Source organism: Chiloscyllium punctatum, chromosome 12 (assembly GCF_047496795.1).
Source record: "Chiloscyllium punctatum isolate Juve2018m chromosome 12, sChiPun1.3, whole genome shotgun sequence".
Classification (NCBI taxonomy): Eukaryota; Metazoa; Chordata; class Chondrichthyes; order Orectolobiformes; family Hemiscylliidae; genus Chiloscyllium; species Chiloscyllium punctatum.
The window spans coordinates 85,771,948-85,795,590 of record NC_092750.1 but is presented as its reverse complement, the minus strand read 5'-3'; positions in this window follow the sequence as shown (position 1 = coordinate 85,795,590).

The window sequence follows — 23,643 nt, the reverse complement described above, 5'->3', positions numbered from 1 at the left end:
AGTCCATTAGAGCAAGGGGCTTAGACGGGGCAAAATTTGTTAACTGCAGCTGTATATGGATAGTCCAATGAGAGGAAGAGCCATACTGGACCTCGTATTGGCTATTTAGCCTGGTCAGGTGACTGACCTTTCAGTGGGACATAATTTTAGAAACAGTGGTCACAGTTCCTTCAGATTTAAGAAAACGTGAACACGGATATGTCAGGACCTTGTGGGAATCTACTGAATTGGCGGAAGGAAAATTACGTCATCTTCAGGCAGAGCTGGGCGGTGTCAATTGGGAGGAGCTGATATCAGGCAAATCCAATTTTGTAAGAGGGAACTGCTTGTTAAAACCTGACATCAAAATCATCTCGTGAGCGTTCTCCCAACTGCTCGAATTTCTATCTTATTTTTGAACTGATATTTCAAGGCTGCTGCATATCAGACAACAGAAAGAGATAAAGGATGATTCTGCACTGTGACCTTCGCAGGATCAGCTTGTCTGTCCAGGCACCTGAAGTCTTTATTGTGGGTCAGAGAACTTCAGAATTGATAGAGCACTGAAGGAGGCCATTTAGCCCATTGTACACCGACGAGCTCTCCAACAGCACAATTTGTCAACAGAGAGAACAGAATGTGTGTGTGTCTCTGTGTGTGTGTGCGTGAGAGAGAGAAAAATTAACAGAGAAAAAAGGAAGTGAAGAGAGATAAAAGGAATGGAGAGGAAACGGAGCGACAGAGTGAGTGAGAGCAAGATGTGTCAGACGAGTCTGAAGTTATATCAGAAGACAGCACGTGGAGAAATACACAGAAATTTCATTTAGAAACTCCCACAGACTGCAAGACCTTTGTCTGGTGCCGTACTCTGTGAGGACTCTGCTGTCATCCCAGATCATTCATCGCCAATAATATCTCAGAACCGGGTTGCTGACGCTGAAGAGAATCCAAAAGAACAATAGATTAGTTATAGGGAGAAGGTGAATTAATTTAAATATTCTGGGCCAACAGGAACGTGTAGTCCCTCTAGACCCGGTGTGAGAGACAGGGCGAGAGATTCTCAATGAGGGGGATCACTGACAGGGGGGAGATCAGCATCTCAGCGGTGGGTCAAATAATGACTGATAAAGGTTGAAAACCTCGTCCATGGTTTTTAAATTCACATTTCAATTCATATATCTCCACATCGTAAGAGTATTTTAACAATCTTGCATCTTTGTAGTTTTCATGTTTTAGTATGTACAGAAAAGCTTGTTTTTTGTCCCTTCATTTTGTATTGGGACCATAGTCCGATTGAATCCTAACTAAGGCTGTAGACAGAGGTCTAAACTGATTAGGAGTTTGTATGTGTGTTGTCAGGGTGGGGAGGGGGGGGGGTGGTGGGGGGTCCGTTATAGGGTTAAATTAGAAAAGAGGAGGTAAATGTGCAGAGCTCAGGAGAGGTTATTAAAATCTCCAGCACAGACGCAAATAAGACAGAGTGTATGGAAAGTGTAAGCAATCAGACTTCAAGCACACCGGACAAACAAATAACAATGAGAAGAGGAACCGTTAATACAAGATTGAAGGGGTTATGTCTGAATGCGTGCAGTATAAGGAATAGAATAAATGAGCTTGTGGCATAGACTGAAATTGGTAGGTTTGACGTGATGGGCATCACAGAGAAGTGGTTGCAAGGGGATCAGGACATTCAAGGACATATATCCTATCGAAAAGATAGGTAGCGAGGGAGTGGGTTTACATTATTAATAAGAAATTAAATTAAATCAATAGTAAGAAAGGAAGTAAAGTCAGATGTGTAGAATCTGCGTAGGTAGAATTGAGGAATCACAAAGATAAGACAACCACAGTTGGAGACTTGCACAGGCCTCCAAAGAGTAGTTAGGAGCTGTGGTACAAGATAAACCAGGAGATAGAAAAGATCTTTAGGAAAGACAAAGTTACAGTGATCATAGGGGGATTTCTATATGCAAGTGGAATAGGAAACCAAGTTGGGAGTGGATCGCAAGGAAAGGAATTTGAGGAATGTCTATGGGATGGCTTTTTGGAGCATCATGTGGGGGAGCCCACTCGGGAACAGATGACACTGGATTTAATGACGCAGGCTAGATAAGGGAGCTTAAGGTGAAAGAAACTTCAGAAGCGGTGATTAGAACATGGTTGAATTTATTCTGCAATTTGAGAGAGCGAAAGTAGAATCAGAGTTAACAGAATTTCAGCTGAATAAAGGCAACTGGAGAGGCACAAGGGAATAAATGGGTAGAATTGACCGGGACAGGGGCCTAGCAGGAAAGACAGCAGAACAGTCATGGCAGAAAATTCCAAGATTAATTCAGGAGACACTGCAGTAATACATGCTGAGCAATAAAGGCATTGTAGAGGGAGAATGAGGCAACCAGGGCTGACGAGGGAAGTCAGGGATTTTGTATAAGTAAAAGCGCAAGCAATGTGAAGGGCAAAGGGAAACTGGAGAATGGGGCCAACAGAAGGCAAGGAAAAAATAAATAAGGAGGGAGAAGATTAAATATGGGAGTAATCTAACCATTAATATAAAGGAAACTTTAAGAGATTCTTTAAATATATAAAGTGCAAAAGAGAGGTAAAAGTGAACATGGACCACTGGAAAATGATGCTGGAGAGACGGTAGTGGGAAACAAAGAAATGGCTGAGGAACGTTGCATCAGTCTTCACGGTGGAAGACACGAGTAATTTCTCAAGAATTGACGAGAGTGAGAGGGCAGTCCTGAATATGGTGGTCATCACCAAGAAGAGCATGTTAGAAAAGGGAATGGGCTGAATGTGGATAGCTCACCTGGACCAGATGGACTACACCCCAGCCTTGTAAGGGAGATAGCTGAAGAGTTAGTGCAAGCGTAAGTGGTAATCATTCAGAAATGACTAAAATCAGGAAACGGCAAAGTGGCTGTATAATTGCTAACATGACACCCCGTTTAATAAGGGAGTTAGGTAGAAGATGGAAAACTGCAGACTGATTTGCCTAACCTTGGTTGTGGGTAACATCGTGGAATCCATCGTGAAGGATGGGATTTCTGATACTTGGAGGTGTTTGGTAAAATAGGACAGAGTCAGCATGGTTTCATCAAGGGGAGATCAGTCCTGCCAAACCGGCTAGAAAACAATGAGGGAGTAATGAGCAGATTAGATCAAGGAGAACAAATAGATGTTATCCATCTGCACTCAAGAATCCTTTGACAAAGTGCCATGCATGAGGTTATTGAGAAAGGTATGAGCCCATGATATTAGAGGCAAGGTGATAGCATGGATAGAAGTTTGGCTGCCTGAGAGAACGCATAGAGTGGGGATAAAAGTGCTCTTCTCTGGAAGGCAACAAGTGACAAGTGGTTTTCCACAAAACTCAGTGTTGGGACCACAACTATTTACTTTTTGCATTCATTATCTATATGAAGGAACTGAGGGCATTCTGGCTAAGCTTTCAAACAGTGCAAAGATAGACAGAGAGACAGGTAGCATTGAAGAGGTGGTTCGGCTGCAGGAGGGTGGTCTCGTGCATCTCCTCAACTTCCCACACCTCCGCCCTTGCACACCACCCTTCCAACGACAACAAGTTAGAACCTCTCTGGTGCTCGCCTTCCATCCCACTAACCTCGGGATACAACGCATCATCCTCCACCATTTCTGCCACCAACAGTCAGACCCCAATACCAGAGATATACTTCGCTCCCCACCCCTATCATCATACTGCTGAGACCATTCCCTCACGACTCCCTCGTTAGGTCCACACGCCCCCACCAAGCCACCTTCCACTCGCAACACCATCCCTCGGCACTGCAAGAGATATGAAACCTGTGCCAACACCTCCCTCCTCACCTCCACCCAAGGCCCCAAAGGATCCTACCACATCAGGCAGAGAACATCCTGTGCATCCAAACACCTAATCTAGTCAGTCCATTGCTCCTGTTTCCTATACATTGGCGAGGCAGGATGTCAACATACAGAATGGTTCAGGGAACACACGGAAACCCAACAACCCCACTTCCCTGTGGCCGAATACTTTAACTCTCCCTCCCACTCCGCCAAAGCCCTGCAAGCTTTTGGCCTCCTCGACTGCCAAATTCTAGCCACCTGACTTTTGGAGGAAGAACGCATCATCTTCTGCCTTGGGACCCTCCAAACACACGGTATCAAGGATAATTTCACCAGTTTCCTTCTCTCCCCTCCCTCCACCTTATCCCAGATCTAACCCTCCAACTCAGCACCGCCCTCTTGAACTGTCCTACCTGTCCATCTACCTTCCCAAGCATCAAATCCACCTTCCATTCTGATCTATCAGGATCATCACCCACCTTCATTTGGCTGTCGCCTTCCAAGCTACCATTCTCCCAGCGCCAGCTCCCCCCCCCCCCACACATTTATCTTTCTGCCCCCTTCCACCCACTCCACATTCCTGATGAAGGCTTTATGTCTGAAACGTCGAATGTCCTGCTCCTCGGATGCTGGCTGACAGACTGTGCTTTTCTATGACTACACTTTTTGACTCTGATCTCCAGCATCTGTGGTCCTCACTTTCACCTGCTGAAGGACTTTAACAGGTTTGGAGAGTGGGCAAAGAAGTGGTAGATGGAGTACAATGTGGGAAATTGTGGGAAAGCATTCTGCCAGGATGAATAGAGGCATGGACTATTTTCGAAATAGCGAGCAAATTCAGAAGTCTGAAGGGCAAAAAGACTAGTCCAGAAGTCTTGAAAGGTAAACCTGCCGTTTGTCAGTAGTTAGAAAGGCAAATACAATGATGATATTTATTTCAAGAAGGCTTAAATATAAAAGCAGGGATGTTCTTCTAAGGCTCTACAAGGCTTTGGTAACGCCACATTTGGATTATTGTGCGCAGTTTTGAGTCCCATATCTCAGGAAGGATGCACTGGTCCTGGTGTGTTTTCCAAAGAGATTCACGAGAATGGTGCCAGGAAATAAAAGCTTATCATATAAAAAATATTTGAGGACTCTGGGTCTGTATTTGGTAGAATTCAGAAGGATGTTAGGAGGTCTAATTGAAACTTACAGAATACTAAATGACCTGGGAGAGAGGGGATTTTGGGAAGATGTATCCAATGTAGGAGAGACTAGTACCCGAGGGGACAGTGGAAAATGAAGATCTTTTCGAACAAAGATAAGGAGAAACCTCTTCAGCCAGACAGCGGTGAATCTATGGAATTCACTGCTACAGAGGGCTGTCGAGTCCAGGTCAGTGAGTATATTTAGGAGTGAGACAGATAGGGGATCTGTAAAGGGGATCAAGGGTTACAGGTAGAAAGTGTGAGAATGGGGTTGAGAAGCTTAACAGCCATCATGGAATGGCGGAGCAGGCTCAAATGGCCTAATGGCCAAATTTCTGTTCCAATTTCTTATGGTTGTGTGGTTAATATTGGCTCTCCTCATTCCTCATTGGCAATGTACCCTTGAGTTTGATCTTCATATGATTTATGAAGAATAAAATTCCAATACTGATGGCTGGGAAATATCATGTTCCCTCCCTCCACTCTCAGCAGCCATGCCTCGATATCATAATCACACTGCAATTGAAATCCAGTGAAATTTACTTCAATACAGTTGATTGACATGGATAACATTAATAGCAGGACCTTTACCTGCCCTCTCTGATCCATGAATAATCATATGAATTGTGTGTCACATCATATTCCCTGTTAACATATCCATGCTATTTGTCTGTTATCACTCATGTTGTCATAAGCAATTTTCTGTCAGATTATGGACTAGAAACGCTCTCTACATATTTTACTGACATTATAATCACTGATCAGTAGTTACAGACAGTATATTTTGATTTATAATCCGAGAAACTTGTTTAAGTTCTGACAATCCTTTGACATTACTGTCATATCTAAGACAGATTGAATGATAACATACAATCAATGTACCATCTCAAATATTTCTTCCTGTTCACCCCCCACACATATCCCATGCCAAATGTGTAAACTTTAAAAGTTCTTTTGAATTTTAATAAAATCATTATTGAATTCAAAGGGGTTAACTGGAGCTATTTGTTCAGTGACTGTGATTAATATCAATCTCAGTGGATCCGAATTATGGCAGTGGAGAGTTTCCATGGTTGAAATATAAATGGGCTCTGTTCAATGAGCTATCACATCGCGAGAGTAGGAGCATCACTGACAGCACTAACAGGGATCAGCAGCTTGAGAGAGAGAGCGGGAGGAGAGATCAAAATCTGAGAACATTAGACAGGAACGTTACAATAATGATTCATAATCTGAGGACCATGGATTGGAATGTTCCAACAATGGATCAGAATCTGAGAACAATTGACTGGAATGGTACAGCAATGTATCAGAATCTGAGAACATTAGACTGGAATATTCCAACAATGGACAGAAGTTTATCCTCGGGTCTTTACTGTCTTTCTTGGCCTTGGATATCATTAACATCACGGATCCTGTATATCCTTTGGATTATTCAAGGTGGTTACTATCCCATCCTTGCGATAGTTGGTGTTCCTGGTAAGTCATTATATTTATCTACTAAACTGGGTTGAACTCAATTTCTGCTCATGATATACAAATTGTGGAAAGTGCAAGTCAATGTCTTCAGTTCCAAACAAAAAAATCCTTTCCTTATAAATTATAGCTATCAAACTACTTTTTATAAATTACTCACTGATAAGCGAGAAGGACACAGAATGTTCTCAAACTCCATAATCCATTTTGTCCCTCATGGATTTACATCTCCATGTCCTCCCCACTCACCAATCCTGTCCAAAACCACCATCATGATATCTCAGTCTCGTCTGCAGGCTCAGTGCAACTTCTGAATGTAACATGATTTTTGCCTTTGTTCAATCTGGATGCAACAGTTTCAAGTGCCTTCTAATCACATGTCCATCACTAAATAATTGCTCTTGAGGATGTTTGACGTGTTCCCTGCACGTACAGGAAGACAGTTTATGGTAGTAAAGTCATTGACTCATAATCTACAGCCACAGAATAATAGTCTGTTGATATCTCATGAAGGAAAGTGGTGGAATTTAAAAGCAACCATTATCATTTGTTATAAAAGTTCATCTGCTTGGCTGAAGTCCTTGTGGTAAGTCAATGTGTCAAACATCCCTAATCAGGTTTCCGTGTGACTTCAGTGATGAACATGTGGGTGTACTGCACCTTTAAACTACCTGACAGCAGCAAGTCTTCTGAAAAATAGATATAATTTAACATTTGATCGAACAACTCGATTAGCTCATTGTCTTGAGACAAAAACAAATTCAGCCAAACAGTTAAAATTATACTTCAAATGACCCACTTCCAATTAAGTTTGAATGCAATAGATTGATAATCTTAAAAGCCAATGACACAATCCAATAGTTTGGAGGTACAAGACCGAGGAAAATTGAACAGTTGAGAGCAGAGCTGCCAAGATACCAGCATGCAAAGACTGCCTGAAAAATAGTTCCCTTAAAAGTATATTCATTGATTAGTAACTAGTGAAGCAGAATCCCCCAGAAGAAAAGAAGACAGGACTATGGAGAAGAACCGAAAGTTTCCTGGTTTTGAGATAAGAAGTTTTATTTTGTAAATCTTAATTAGGAATCTTATCTGACTCGTATTGTGGAGGGGGGAAGTCAAAGATAGGTTAGAGGAAGAAGTTGTAAATATTCGTTCGATTATTATTCTCTGTAAAACTTTAAGAAATAAAGTTGTTAATTTTTACTTTAAATAGTTCTTAGACTCTAGAAACATCACACATTACCGCATTGGATAAATCTTTTCTGTGTTGCTGGTTTTAATTAACCAGGAGAATTTATCCTGAATTGTAACACGACAAGCCCCCAGCAATGTGTTTTACTCTTTACTGTCCTGTGGAACAACTGAAACAGCCACTCAATTTAAGATTGGTGTAACATGCTGCCCTGACCAGGGCTGCATACATCCTGTGAGAGAAGAACAAAAGTAAAGGTAGCTCCCACCCTCTCCCTGTTTTCCGTATTTGTACAGCTCATTTCTATTCAGGTAGGTGATCATTACATCTTTTAGGTGTATTCGATCTCATTGAAATGCTCCCCGAGTGTGATGCACATCTCCATAGGCAACTCTGGTGCTGGCTTTATTGATGCTGACGTACAGATATAAGGAACTTATAAATTCCATGTCAGTCGTAGTGCATAGAGAAATAATGGCGTTTCATAACACAGAAAGGAAACGGCGCTGTCTAAGTGAGAGGAAAGGATTATTGTGATCATCCCTGAGTGTGTTGAGGCAGTATTTGGGGTACTGTGGATAGACTTTCTCTCAAGTCTCACCAGACTAATCCCTGGGATGATGGTAACATGAACAGTGAGTGAAGCTCTGTGAGAGAATAAGGTGATTGCATTGAACATTCAGGGGGATGCACAATCACTCATGATGTTCTAAACAGACACTGTTAAGGTGATAAATTCCATGGCTTTTTTTCAATCGGGTTACATGGTTCTCGATAGTTTAAGAGCCTCTGAGAACGTTCCACCCAACCATCCCCACTCCCTATTTCGATTCAGAAACAGAGAGAGAGGTTCAGGCTTTTGAATGCAGTTAATGCAGTTCAATTGGTGCGTGATCCTGCAATGAACATAATACCATCCATAATCCCGACAGCAGCAACAGTACCTTCATTATAAAAGAGTTAACTCTTCCCAGCAGCTTCTGACCTACATAGAGCACATGGGAGTGTCTTCTCGGAGATGGAAGCTGCCTCCTTGAGACTTTACACAAAATATTTGGTTTCCCTTATCACTGCCAGCAAACCATGTTAAGGTAGCACACGTTCTACAAACAATGGAACCATGATTAACACCATGGAGCCCCCTATCAATGCAGTTTCGGTTTTATTGGTTTGTAATGTTAGAGTATCAATGACGTCCTCCTGTTTCTGTATAACTATCTCGTGGGGCTGAATAGCCTCCTCCGGGTCTCATGAAACAGGTTTAAGGGTCTGATTAGGCTCTGCCTGTTCCTGTTTAACAGCTCGATGTACTGACCAGACCCCTCTTATTCCTGTAGAATAGGCAGGTGGATTGAATGGGCTGTCCCTCTTCTTGTTCATGAGTTTCCACGGGCTCAATGGCTTCCACATATCAGTGTGCAACCAGCCTGGGATGCTGATTGAGCTCCTCTATTAACTGTGGAAATGTGCAGGGTCTGGCAGCGCTGTTACATGAATGTTACCGACACTTTACCAGCACAAACGGAATGCTGTCCAGGTCTTGCCGCACATGGACACAAGATGGTTCAGGAGCTGAGGGGGCACAAAATCTCTGAATATTGTGTGATCTTCAGTCATCATCCTTACTTCAGATCTTATGATGGGGAAAGATATTGATATAGCAGTTGAAGATGTTTGTGCTGAGGAGGCAAACCTGAGGATCTCCTGCAGAGATGTCCAGGAACTGTTAGGGCTGTTGGCCACCGACCAAAAGCATCTTTCTTTGTGCTCTGAAAGACCCAGACAAGTGGGAGGTTATACCTGATTTCCATTTAGCTCAAATAAGTAGGTGATCCTGATGCCATCCTCAGTCAAATACTCACTTGACATCAGAGCCATTCACTGTTTGCTGAGCCCCTGTGTTCACCTCTCGTTCATATCAATTAGGTGACGATGTATGTGTAGGGAATGTTTTCCTCTCATAGCGGATAATCAATGTCAGGAATTATCTGGGCTAGCGAGTTATGGGATCTACATCACTGAAAGTATTTAAGGAGGAGGTAGATGGATTTTTGAGCTGTCAGACAGCTAAGGGATGTGAATAATTGGACATTAAAAAGGAGTTAATGCCAATAGTAGATCAGCCATGATGGTAGACAATGGCTTGATCGTCCCGAATTAGCTGATCCGGTTTCTTTTGTCCTCATATTCTGTAATTACAAATTTAATAGCTGTAATTTTCATAAAAGTTCTGTTATTGAACGTTGCAATCAGACAGAGCAAAGTATTTTGTGAGTCATCTCTGGGTGAGATATGAGGGTTGTATTCACAGTGAATCTGGGCCTGTATTATGACCAACAAATAAAGCACAAGTTGCAGTGAGGAGACACTCTGCAAAGAGACCAGAGGCGTCTTTCGAACCCAGCCTGGATTTCCAAATAGTATTTTCCAACCCACACTAAACCGTGTGTGTGTGACAGTCTTGAGGGACTGAATGAGATGCTGTGTTACTGTGGATCAGGTATTTGGAGCAAGTGGCCTCCAACTGCTCCTTGCAGGAGCTGTGAGTGGTTGGATGGAACATAGGAACATAGGACTGAGCAGCAGGAGTGTGCCATTAGACACTTTGTCACCGCTCCACCATGCACAAAGATTATGGGTCATGTGATTGTGATCTCCCCAGCACTGTTCTGTCTGTATACCATTTTCTACATTCACTTTTCTGTCAAATGTCAACAAATACAACTTTGAATAAATGTAAACATCCAGGCACCACAAACTTCTGGGGAGGGAATTTCCACTTGGACAGCCCTTTGAAAATTTCTCATTTGTGTTCTAGCCAATGTTGGAGGGTCACTGTTTCCTTTTGCGTCTCACACCTCCACTGGTTACACCAATCTCAAATGTAACCAGTTTAATGATGTACCAATGATATCGGTCTCAGATTAGGTAATTTTCTAGAAAGAAAATGTCAGACACAGAACGTTGAACTCATATCAAATAGTAAAATGACAGAGTGTTCCAAATGTTATTCTGCCTTTGAAGCTATTCTGTTCAAATAAGCTACTGATTGTGGGATTTCTTTCTGGAACATTTGGATTTGGCTGAATTCCCTTTGTTTCGGGCATATGACAGTTTCCAATGAATCCTCACCAGGAATCCACCACAAGTGGCAAAGATAACTCAGGGATTTTATAGACTGACACTTTGCTATCTGGTGGAACAAAGTAAGAGAAAGGGATCAATTGGCTATTGATTCTCAGGCAGTGAACAATTTTCTCCCTCTCTGTGTTGAAACATACAATAATGTCAACTGAACACCAAACTGGACCATGTGTGCTCTCCTGGAACATTCTCGGGAAAACCTGATTATGGATTATATGCAGCGGCATCATTGCTCCTGTTGTATACAATTCCATTCAATCTCAAAAAATGTCCCCATTTTATAATTTGATAACATACTTACACGTGTCTGTGTAATTTGTAAATATTGGTAGGTGTCTTCATAGTATTGTGTGTTAATTTCAATACATCTTTTTCTTCAAATATTTTCTCTAGCTTTAGTCTCCCTGACAAGAGATAATATCCATCCAGCTGATGCACTTTTCTGAAATTCATGGTGGTTCAATGCTATTTCTAGGCGAAGATCGGAACTGATTATCCCCCATAACCAAAGGCCGGCATCCCAGGAATGAGAAAAGGGAAACCTCTTTGAAAATTTCAAAAATAATTATATCCTGTTATTTTAGTGTTAGGGGATCAAAACTGTACACAGTGCTTCAGATGTGGTCTCATCAATGCCCTGTACAGATGCAGTAAAACATTCCTGCAATTAAACCTTAACCTTTTGTCAAAAACAGCATCATTCCACTTACCTTCCAAATCACTTGCTGCATCTGCAGACTGAATTCACATGATTCATGTCCCAGGAACATGGAAACCTCCTGTATCACAGAGTTCTGCAATCTCTCTCCATTTAAATTGATTACCATTATTTTATCCTTCATGCCAAAACAGACAATTTACGTTATGTTATTTCTACTGAAGGATTGCACACTAACCATCCCTGTCTATAATCATATCGCAGACTCAGTATCTCAATTTGACGACACAATGAATCTTGGTGTACGTGCTAATTGAGCTCCAAGCCATTCCCTCCCCTTCCTCCAGATCATTGATACAGATTATTGGTCATTGATGACCCCACAGTGATCTCTGAGGCACTCCATCAGTTAGAGCTTTGCAGCCTGAAAGTAAACATTTCTCTCTACTCACTATTTCCTGCTAGCGACATATTCCCTGTTCCTGTGTAGCCGCTCAGGCGGGTTGAATGGCCTCGTCCTGGTCTGTGTAATATACCCAACGATCTGAATTACTTAATTCGATATTCCTGTGTAATTTCTTAGAGGGGCAGAATGGTCTCCTCTTGTCTCATTATAACGATCGTGTCTGACGGATTGGGGTGGTCCCCTACCCTGGAATAGCATCGAGGGGTGGATTGAGGGAACAACACATTCAGGTGAATTGGCCATGCTAAATTGACCATAGTGTTAGGTAAGGGGTAAATGTGGGGGTATGGGTGGGTTGCGCTTCGGCGGGGCAGTGTGGACTTGTTGGGCCGAAGGGCCTGTTTCCACACTGTAAGTAATCTAATCTAAACACAAGGGTTCGGGGCAGCAGTATATCTCTGTCACAGCCTCGATGGTAGATTGAGGGAATAACACATGGGGTAGCGGCAGCAGTATATCTCTGTAACAGCATCGAGGGTGGATTGAGGGAACAACACATGAGGTAGGGGCAACAGTATATCTCTGTAACAGCTTTGAGTGGTGGATTGAGGGAACAACACATGGAGTAGGGGCAGCAGTATATCTCTACAACAGCATCGAGGGTGGATTGAGATAACAACACATTCAGAATGCTCATGGCTGGTCCAATTGTATCTGATCATCCCTCTTCTGTCTGTTCCCGATAAACATTGACTCTCCTGTCCAGCAAAGATCAGTCGAGTTCAGTCTATATTCCATCCTCAAAGTATCCTCAATATTCCCTATTCCCTGAGGATGAGGATACCACAGACCGCACAGCACTAAATGGAAAGGGTCATCTTTATTTCATTTTCGGACCCATTACATTAAAATTGTGCTAACCTCACATCAAATCACCACCTCTTTTCACACTTAAGGATATAATAATTATGAATAACCATAAAATATTCTGCCCTCCAAACCTGTCCCACATTCCCACTGACTCTTTCCAGTCAAATATGTATCAAATCCAGCCTCTGCTGCAATCTCAGAAAATGAATACTTGACAGCATAACACCACATGAGCATGAAAAAAGGAGCAGAATGAGGCCATTCGGCCCACCAAGTCTAATATGCCATTCAATAATTTCTTGTATGTACACTAAACCCAATCTCCTGCCTTCTCCTTAGAATCCTTGATCCCTTTATAAACCAAAAAATGTGTCGATTTGTGTCTTAATGACACTAGTGCTTGTGTCTGTGTGTGCATGTGTGTATATATGTGTGTGTGTGTGTGTGTGTGTCCGTATGTGTATGTCCAAGTGATTGTTTTCTGTGTATTTGTGTGTCTACATCTGTGTACCTATGTATCAGCCTCTGTGTTTCTATGTGTGTTTGTGTCTATTTGTGTGCAATTGTATGTGTCTCTGTGTGTTGCAATCTGTGTGTATGCCCATCTCCTTATATGTGTTGTGCATGTTAGTATGTTGGGGTGTTTACCAATGTCTGTGCATTTCAGTGTCTGCATCTCTGTGCAGTGAGGTATCGGTTTTTGTTTGGGACTGAATGGACTGACGTTGGAACTGACAGTGGGTTTAAAGTGAGAACTGAATGTCGCTCTTTACTCAGTTGATGGGAAGTGGATGTTTCAGAAGCTCCACATCAGCCATCTTGTTTCTGTCCGGCTCATGCCAGGTTCCTCCCCACATGGTGGGAGAAGGGGGTGTGAGGGAACAGATATCAGGCACAGCACCACCCGGCTTGGCCCTTTCTGTCCCATTCCAAACAGTTTCTCCTGGAACAGGAGAAAGGGAGAGAGGGAGGGAGAGTGGAAATGAGTGACCCTGCTGTTAGTGCTGGTGGATGTGGGGCGGGGGGGAATGGTGAGGTGTCCGGAATGAGTCAGTCAACAGTTGTAAATCAATTTAGTATTATTAGTGTGGGGGGTATTGTGTAGGTGACAGAGAAAGTGAGGAAGAAAGTTGCTGAATTCAATCGTGAGTTTGGAAATGCCTGAGCCTTATTTGGAAATAGAGTGTGAGCCTTGTTCGGGGGTCAGTGCTATAACAGGCATACAGGGAGTGTGAAGGAGCAGATGGAATATGGTGACCCTTATCCAGACAGAGCGGAGAAGGTTATTAACGCTTGGCCTGTATCACAAGGTGACCCTTCCGGAATGTCTTGTCCAAATCTATCACCAATGACGCCACAGACCATGTCCCTCAGATTCATTTTAACGGGAGCTAACAAATAACAAGGAGAAGCAAACATTGGTGTAATATATATCGAAACTAAAACTGTCGCAGAAATTCTGAGCGTCATATGCGCTGAAAATTAGACATGCAAATATCATGGATACTGCAGTCTTATTGGATGGTCTCAAGTTGCATCTCAACTGCGTTAACTAAGTGACTGCTCATACTGTGAAAAATAAATTCCCTAAATGTATATCAGGTGGGTTGAAGAGTATGTATTGAACCAAACTAGAGATCAAGTTTTTTCGGATTTGGTGTTGTGTCGTCAGGAGGACTAATCAATGTCCTTGCTCTGAAGCAGCTTTGGAGGAGTAGTGACATTAATATGTTGTATTTTACACAGCGTCTGCATACAATATAGAATGTTTGTACATTTTGGTCAATGATGGATGCATGGAGCCGAGAAGGTCAAGTTTGTTCCAGTGAATTGGGAAAATAAAAAATAACATTCAGTGGGAGATAAGCAATGGTTGTTAGAGTTATAGAGTCCTATAGCATGGAGACAGGCCCTTCGGCCCAAACTGATCCATTCCGACCAAAATGTCAATTCACACTAACCCCATTTCCCAGCCATTGCCCCGCATCCTTCTAATCCTTTCCTATCCTGTATTTGTCCAAATGCATTTTAAATGTTGTGAATGTACCCACCTTAACGACTTCTGCTGGCAGCTCATTCCATATGCGTATCACCCTGTGTGTAAAAAAGTTGCTCCTCAGGTTCCCTTTTATTCTTACTCCTCTGATCTTAAACTGATGCCCTCCAGTCCGTGATTGTCCAATCCAGGGAAGTAAAGGCTGAGGGCATTCACTCTATCCATGCCTGTTATGATCTTATACCCTTCAATAAGATCCTCTCCCCAGTCACATACACGCAAAAGTAAACAGTCCTAGCTTTTCCAACCTCTCCCTCTAACTCAGAGCCTTGAGTCCTTGGCAACATCGTCGTAAATTTCTTCTGCACTCATTCCAGTTTAATAACATCATTCCTATAGAAAAGTTAACAAAACTGAACATAACGCTATAAGTATGGCCTCATCAGTGCCCCGTAGTCTGCAGCATAGCTCCCCAAATTCGCTACTTAGTGCCCTGACTGATGAATGCCAGTGTGCCAAAAGTCTTCTTCATTGCCTTGTCTACCTCTGAATCAACTTTCAGAGAACCATGTCCCTGAATTCCATGGTCCCTCTGTTCAACTACATTCCTGAAGACACAGCCATTCACCATAAAACTCCGATATTGATTTGAGATTGTAAAGTGCAAGAACTTGCACTGATCTGCATTAAAATCCATTTCCCATTTCTCGGCTCACTTCCCCAGCTGATCAAGGTGCTGCTGTAAGTTCTGAAATTTCTGATTACCTTTGTCATTCTCCATGTAACCGCCTATTTTATTGTCACCTTCAAACTTATAAATCATGCACGTACATTCTCATCTAAATTATAGATATATGTAATATATAGTGGTGCCAGCATCGCCACGATGCATCCATTAGTCCCAGGCCTCCAGTCTGACAAGCACCCTTCCACTATTACTCTTTGCTTCCTCCCATCAAGCCAACTTTATATCCAATTTGTCAGCTCCTCCTCAATTTCATGAGATCTAACCTTCCAGAGCAGCGCACCATGTGGAAGATTATTGAAGGCCTTACTTGAATCCATATAGACTACGCATACCACCCTGATCTCCTCAAAGTTGCTGGTCACTTCGTCAAAGAATTCGAACAAATTTGTGAGCTATGGTGTCCGATGCACAAAGCCGTGCTAACTTTGATGATAGACTTTTGCCCGAAACGTTGATTTTCCTGTTCCTCGGATGCTGCTTGCTCTGCTGTGCTTTTCTTGCACCACTCTAATCTTGCTCCGAATCACACCCTGTCTTTCCTAAAACACGTATATCTTATCGCTCAGAACCTTTTCAAGGAAGTTACCTGCTACAGATTTTAGGTTTAGTGGTCCATAGTTCCAAAGTTTTTCTTTTTAAGCCCTTCTTGAGTAAAGGCACAGCATTCGCTACTCCCCCAGTCCTCCGGGACCTCACCTGTTGGCCAGCGATGATGTAACAATATCAGCCATGGCTCCCGCAATACCTTCTCTATCCTCCTGCAGTGTTCCTGAATATATCTGGTCAGGACCAGGAGATTTATAGAAATAATGCAAAGTCTGAAAAATACGTCTATTTATTTCAGGTAAAAACACCAAAGAAAGGGAAAATGACACAATGATGTTTAACACAAATTAGAAAAGGTATTAATGATAGGAAGTGGATTCGGAAGAATTTCAGTCATTGTGAAAACCTGAGAATTCGGAGAAGTTCACGATCTAGAAACAAGGGCCATGAAATTGATCAGGAAATCAAAAACAGAACATGAATGCTAACAAACAAGAACAAAAACACTGCATAAGTCTACAAGCTGTATTTCAAAGGAAACAAAACAAAAGCAAGGTCAAATATGGAAATTGGTAATCGGGAGAGGAGGGTTTATTGTGAAAAACAGGGAAATGACCAAAAAAATAACCAGTTACTTTGCATCTGTCTTCACGGAGGAAGATCCACAAAATCATTCAGAAATACCAAGTGATCATGTCGTGCTTGTGCAACTGAAGACATAAAGTCAACATATGTCAGTAACAAGGAGGTATTTGAGAATGTAACTGGATTGAGCATTGCTAAGTCTGACAAACCTAATGTACTTCATATTAAAATGTCAGACATATATCGGCAACAGAAATATTAATTGCACAGTCGATGACTGTGTTTCATTTTCCTGTGCATTCTGCAGAGGCTGGAAGCCATTGTGGATAAATGGAAGTTAGCAAACGTGGTCCAAGCACTATACATTAATGGAAGGAATCCAAGCATCTACAAAAGGAAGAAGACATAGTTTGGAGAACTGCCGAACAATTAACGTGACATCTGCAAGTTGGAAACTGTTGGAATCTATTATACAGCATGTGATATTGGATATTTAGGGATTAACAGTAATAATGGAGAAAATCCATATGTCTTCCTGACAGATGTCTAACTCGATGTGCTATTAGTTTTCATACCCCAACAACCACCCTCTGAGAAAAGAAACAGGAAGTGACTTCGCCACAGGAAATAGCATCAGCAATACAAAGAAATCCAAGCATATAAATGGAAAGCAAAAAATTTTAAGCATTGTTTCGTATGAGGTCCACTGAAGATGTAACCTTGTAAGATAAAGAAACGTCTGGAAATGAAGTGAGCAAACCTACATCCATTGTGTAAAATGTTGGTGACCCAATCTGAGAAAGAATATACTGACCACAAAAAAGTACAATGGACATTGTCCAGATTAATCCCTAGATGGCGAGATTGCCTGATGAGGAAACTCGGCCTGTGTTCTTTAGAGTTTGAACGAATGAGAGGAGGGTCACAATGAAACTTGGAAACTTCACAAAACATATGTCAAGTTGGAAATAAACATTACGTTTCCCTGGCTGTCAGTTCCACATACAAGGCAAATAATTGCAGTTTAAGAGACAGAGCAATTAAGACTGCAATAATGAGGAAATTCTTCACTTTGTGAGAACTGCCTAAAACAGGGGCATAGAAAACTGCTGGTAGGGCAAGATTAGGGAGAATCCCCAGATATTCTGTAAGTGTGTCAAGCTGAAAAGAATAACAAAGGAACAAGTAGGAGTCATTCGTGACTTGCCAAGTTGCATCCAAATCACCTTACTGTTCGGAGACAGAGGGTAGTGGTTGAAGGCTGTTAGTGTGACTGAGACAGGTGTCCAATGGTGTATCACAGGGATCAGTGCTGTATCAGTGCTGTGATACGGAGGTATTGGTGTTGGACTGGGGTGGACAAACTTAAAAATCACATACCACCAGGTGATAGTCCAGCAGGTTTATTCAGAGGAACGAGATTTCAAAGCGCACAACCACTTGATGAAGAAGCAGCTCTTCGAGGGTAGTGCCTCCGAATAATCCTGTTGGACTATAACCTGGTGTTGTGTCATCTTTAACCTGATTATTTGTGGTATTCATAAGTGATGCAGCTGTGAATATAGACGGGGGTGGCGCGAGTGTGACAACTAAGTTTGCGTTTGATACAAAGATTGGCCGGGTGGTTGGCAGTGAGGAGGAAGGTCTTATGATACAGGAAGATACAGATGGAATGGTCAGATGGGTGGATCAATGGCAGATGGAATGTAACCCTGATGAATATGAAATGATGCACTTTGGAAGAAGGAACTGGACAGGGGAGAACTCAATGAATGGCAGCACACGAGGAAGCTCAGAGGGTGTTTCTCCACAAATCCCTGATTGTGACTAAACCGGTTAATGCACAATTTGAGAAAGCATAGGGACCGTAGATATAACCTTTATTCATCAAGGCATAGATTATAAGAGCTATGCGGAAGTTTGCTTTTGCCAAGATGGAATACTGATTGTAGTTCTGGGAGCCAGATTACAGGAAGAGTGTGATTGTGGTGGAGAGGGCTCAGAGGAGATTCACCAGGATGTTCACTCGGATGGAGCATATGAGCTATGGAGATAGGCGGGATAAGCTCGGGCTGTTTAGTTTGGAGGAGAGAAGGCTGAGTGGGCCGAGATTCAGAAGGATAGGATTACGAGGGACATGGACAGGATGGATTGATGGTAGCTGTTCCTTTTAGGCAAAGGGCCAAGAACAATGAAGCACATTATAAAGTGAAGGATTTTAGATGTGGAGAGGAATTGAGGATTGTTTTTCTCTCAGAGGGTGCTGGGGTCAGGAATGCACTTCCTGAGAGAAGAATTATCAAGGTAACTTCACAACCATCAGAAAATACACGGTTGTGAACATGAAATGCCATAAGATTCACGGCTACGGTCTTGTGTTGGTAAGTGGGGCTTATGTCGACCGTGCTGTATTGTTGATGGGACAAAGTCTGTGCTTCTGTGTTTGTATGGCTGTGGAAGATCAATAAGTGAGTAGCTTAAGATAGGAATTGATGGGTTTCTGAAGGGTTTTAAGGGTTAACAAGGGTTTTAAGATTGAACTTGTAATATCTTCTGAAAATATGTCAATGGCAAAATTACGGGAAAAAAAAAGGTGCAGCTTTCTGACAGTCTGATACCAGATAATTGAGGACAGGGAAAAAGCAGAACTGTGGAGCAAATACTTCAGTTATGTCTTCACATAAGAAAACGAAACAAAAAAGAAAACTTCCCAACAAAACTAGTGAACATTAGTTTGTTTAGAAAAAGGGAATAGAATGAAATTAGCACCTGAACAGTTTTCGAGGAAGTATTGGAACTGAAATTAATGAGCACAGACAAAGTCAACAGAGATTGATCAAATGGGAATCATATTTGAGAAAGTTCCTTTAGCATAATTATGGAGAAGCAATCAATGAAATATGTGCATTTTCAGAAAGATTTTTGATAAAGCCTATTATGCAAATTCAAATCCTCTGGGATTGGGACTAATATGGTTTTAGAATGGGAGAGCTGTCAGGAAGCAGTGAGTAGAAATAAAAGAATGCATTTTTTGAATGGAAGGCTTGGATGATATAGCAAGGGTTGGGGTTTGGGCCCCAGCTATTCCCAATACACATCATATGTATGATTGAGTGGATCAAGTACAATATTTTCAAGTTTGCAGATGGCACTAAACAATATCAGATTGTGAGTGAGTGAGCAGGATGTCAAAATGCTCCAAGGTGATTGAGACAAGTGGAGTGCCTGGGCAAATATGTGGCACATGAGGAGCAATGGGGAGGGGAGGCGGGGGATATGTGATATTGTGACCTTTGATGGGAAAAACAGAACTGGAGCCTATCATTTGAAAAGGGATTGGTTGAAAAATGTTGATCTATAAAGGAACTTAAACTGTATTTTTGTTTCTTCTGTGCAGCCCTCCGAGGTCAGTGTAGGGCAATGAGATCTGAATCATGAAGTCAGTACTGGGAATGGCATTGGCACGCTGACCAGTGTACACAGACCCAACAAGTGGGGAGCTGTAACATTGAAAAGGATCTGGATCTCCCTGTACACCAGTCACTGAAAGCAATATTGCAGGAGCAGAAAGCAGATAGGCAGATAAATCGTGTATTCACCTTCATTTCAGGGGGATTTGAATACAAGAGTAAGGGTGTTTTACTGCAGGGCGTTGGTGAGACCTCATCTCGAACACTGTGCAGTATTATGTACAGTTTTGGTCTTCTTACCTAATAAAGGACAAACCTGACATTGAGGGAGAGCAGCGAAGATGACCAGACTGATCGCTGTTGTGGGAGCAGAATCTGGGGTGGCTAGGCCTGAATTCCATGGGCTTTAGGAAAATGAGTGGAGATCTCAGTGAAATATATATAACTCTGTCAGGACAAGACAGATTGGAAGCAGGGGTGACTATTTCCCTTGCTGGGACATCAAAACAAGGGGCCACAGTATTAGGTACAGACAGACCACTCTGCATTGAGATGAGAATAAGTGTCTGCACTCAGAGACTGGTGAACCTGGAGAATTATCTCCCAGATCAGACTGTGGAAACCAAGGCACTGAATATAAAAATGGATTTCTGGAAACTAAAGGGATAGGGAGAGAGCAGGGTATGGTATGAAGATAGAGGATCAAATATCATTACAGGTTGTTCTTCAATAACGTGGTAGCTGTGTTCCTGTACATCACATGTGTTGCAGAAAATCATGTAATAATAATAATGTGGCCTATGGGGAAAACAGAATAATGGGTAAACCGCAAAATATCAGTAAAAAACCAAAATTAAAGTTCGTCTAACACACACACCCTAGCGCAGTCTAATTAAACCTTTAAATCATATATTGTAATGAAATAGTGCTGTAAACACAACACTTTCACAATACAGTCACTGGCTACATCCCTGCACCTTTCACCAAATTCTTCACCTGAAAGCGCGCAGGGCTGACTGACCACCTGATGCCAACATGGAATTCCATTTCTCCCCAAGATTCTCCCCCAGTTTGAAATAAAGTTCCTTCTAATTGGAGAGAACACTTTCCCGATTCAGGCTCAGGTTTAAGGCTTTGCAGAGGGGATTGCATTCCTGTTTTAGCTGAACACTCAGAGGGTGCATTTTGCAGACAGAGGATCCTGAAGCTGGGTTTTGTTGTTCAGCTGGTGCCTGGCAAGGAATCGCGCCACAGTGAGCGGGAGCTCAATTTATAGAGAAAAGGTGCACAATTCACGAATCGCATTGCTGTCAAATCACGTTTAATAAACCCGCGTTATCAGAAAACTGCCTGTATATTGAATCGAGGAGCAAGATTGATGGACTGAAGGGACTACAACAGTTCTTATTTTATATTTCACAATGTTTAAACATACTAATGGATATGAACACTGTTTCGGGAAAACTGCATTGTGGAGATTTTCTCCATGAACTAGAATGGGGAAGGCGCAATGTGTTGTATGACCTATTCCTTTCCCGATGTTTCTGTGCAGTCTGTGGGAAAGCACTGTAAATGTTGTCACAAGCTCTCAGATGTTAGGAAGGAGGTTGCTGCAGGGTCAACAGGACTGTGATTCCCGTTCCCTTTTCTGATATGGTGGCTGGTGCCGTTTATTCTAACTGGTTTTATCCTTTAAGACCTTGGAGCAGTGTGATTCAATTGAGAGTCTTGCTTGGCTGTTTCAGGGACCATTGAAGACTTTATCACATGTCTGTGTGTCTGGAGTCACTTTTAGACCAGACCAGGAAAGCACGGGAGATTCACTTCCTGAAAATACATTGTGGAAGGAGATCGATGTTTACAATCAACATTGGATGCAAGGTCACTGTGACCATCACCAGATTCTAGATCTTGATATTTTATTTTTTTAAACTTCCATCAGCTGCCAGAGCATAATCCTGTGTTGGATTAGTAATCTAGTGACATTTCCACAACAGCACCATCTCCACATAGGAACCTATTAGAAACCACACTGAGCGGGTTATTTCTGTACTGCTTCACAACTCTGTCAAGATGAACTCCCACCAATTTGTTTATCGTGAAGTGACTGAGGGGGTGTGAAATGGTCAGAATGTAATTATTCATCTATTAGGGGACTGGACATAGCTGAGTAATTTTCCACATTGTCAGGGAGATGTCGGAGTTGGAGCTGTAATGAAACATCTTCCCCAGGAACACGGCTTGTTGTGCAGCACAAGTCTTCAGTCCTATTGCAGGAATGGAGTCAGGACCCATTGCCTTTGTCGTATCTACTGTGTTCAGCTGTTTCCTCATGTCACATGCAGCGAATCGAATTTGTTGAACACTACCATCTGTGATTCTGTGGGCATCATGGCGAGGGTGAGTTGAATCATTCAACACCTCTGGCTGAGGATGGTGCAGATACTATATCCTTGTCATTTTCACTGAGGTGCAGGGCTGTTCCATTATTTAGGATGGGGATATTTCTGGTGTCCTCTCCTCCAGTAAGTTGTTTAAGAGTACACCAACACTTATGTCTGCATGTGGCAGGACTGCAGAGCTTAGATCTGATCTGTTGGTCTTGGGATCATTTCATCCTCTCTATCAGATGTTAGTTCTGCTGTTTGGAATGAAACCACTCAAGCGCCGTAGCTTTGATGGTTTGTCATCAGCTTTAGGTACACATGGTTCTGACCGTGGCATGTTCACCCACACTCGTCACTGAACAATCACTCGGTTTGATGGTAATGGTAGACTGATGGAATATCCTGGGGAAAATGTGGCAGATTATGTTTGAATACAATCCTGCTTCTGTTGCTGCTGTTGTCTACAGCATCACGTGATAGCCTAGTTTGAGCTGCAATATCTGCAATTCAATTCTACTGACTGTTCCCCAGTTCACATCGAAACCCATTCACCCATCAGCCTTGTACTCAGTGAACGAACCTGGTTTCTGATGCAGTAACACTTTCATATTCTCATTCTGCTGAGAGTTCTCCTTAGTGTCATGCTTCAAATTTGTTACATTACTCAAACCCTTTAACATATTCATCTGAAACGGTTCCTTTCTCATAATGCCATCTTCTGCATTTGAATTGAATGTGTTTCCCTCTGGTTTTTTCCCTGACCATGATTATGAGCTCTCTGGTGTCAGTGATGCCAGCCTTATGCAGTTTCTGAGCGAATGAAAATAAGCACTTTGCGTTATTGTTCAGTACCCAGTGTTGGGCACTCCGTGTTGGACAGGGCGTTTGAGCAGCTTTCACACACGTCATTGGAACTTGTTCAAAAACAGAAATTGCTGAAGAAATAAAGCAGCTCTGGCGGCATCTTCTGTAGTGAATGCAGAGTTAATCTTTCGGATCCAGTGACCCTCTACAAAGCTCACAGTTTCTCCAGCAATTTATGTATTTATTTCCAGTATCCATAGTTATTTATTTAATTGAATTTTTTGCTGTGCCTATTCGTTTTTGGAGAAACTCAGCAGGCCTGACAGAATCTGCAGAAATACAGAAACAGAGTTGACGTTATAAGCCCAGTGTGACTTGTTCAGAACTGAAAAAGGTTGGAAAC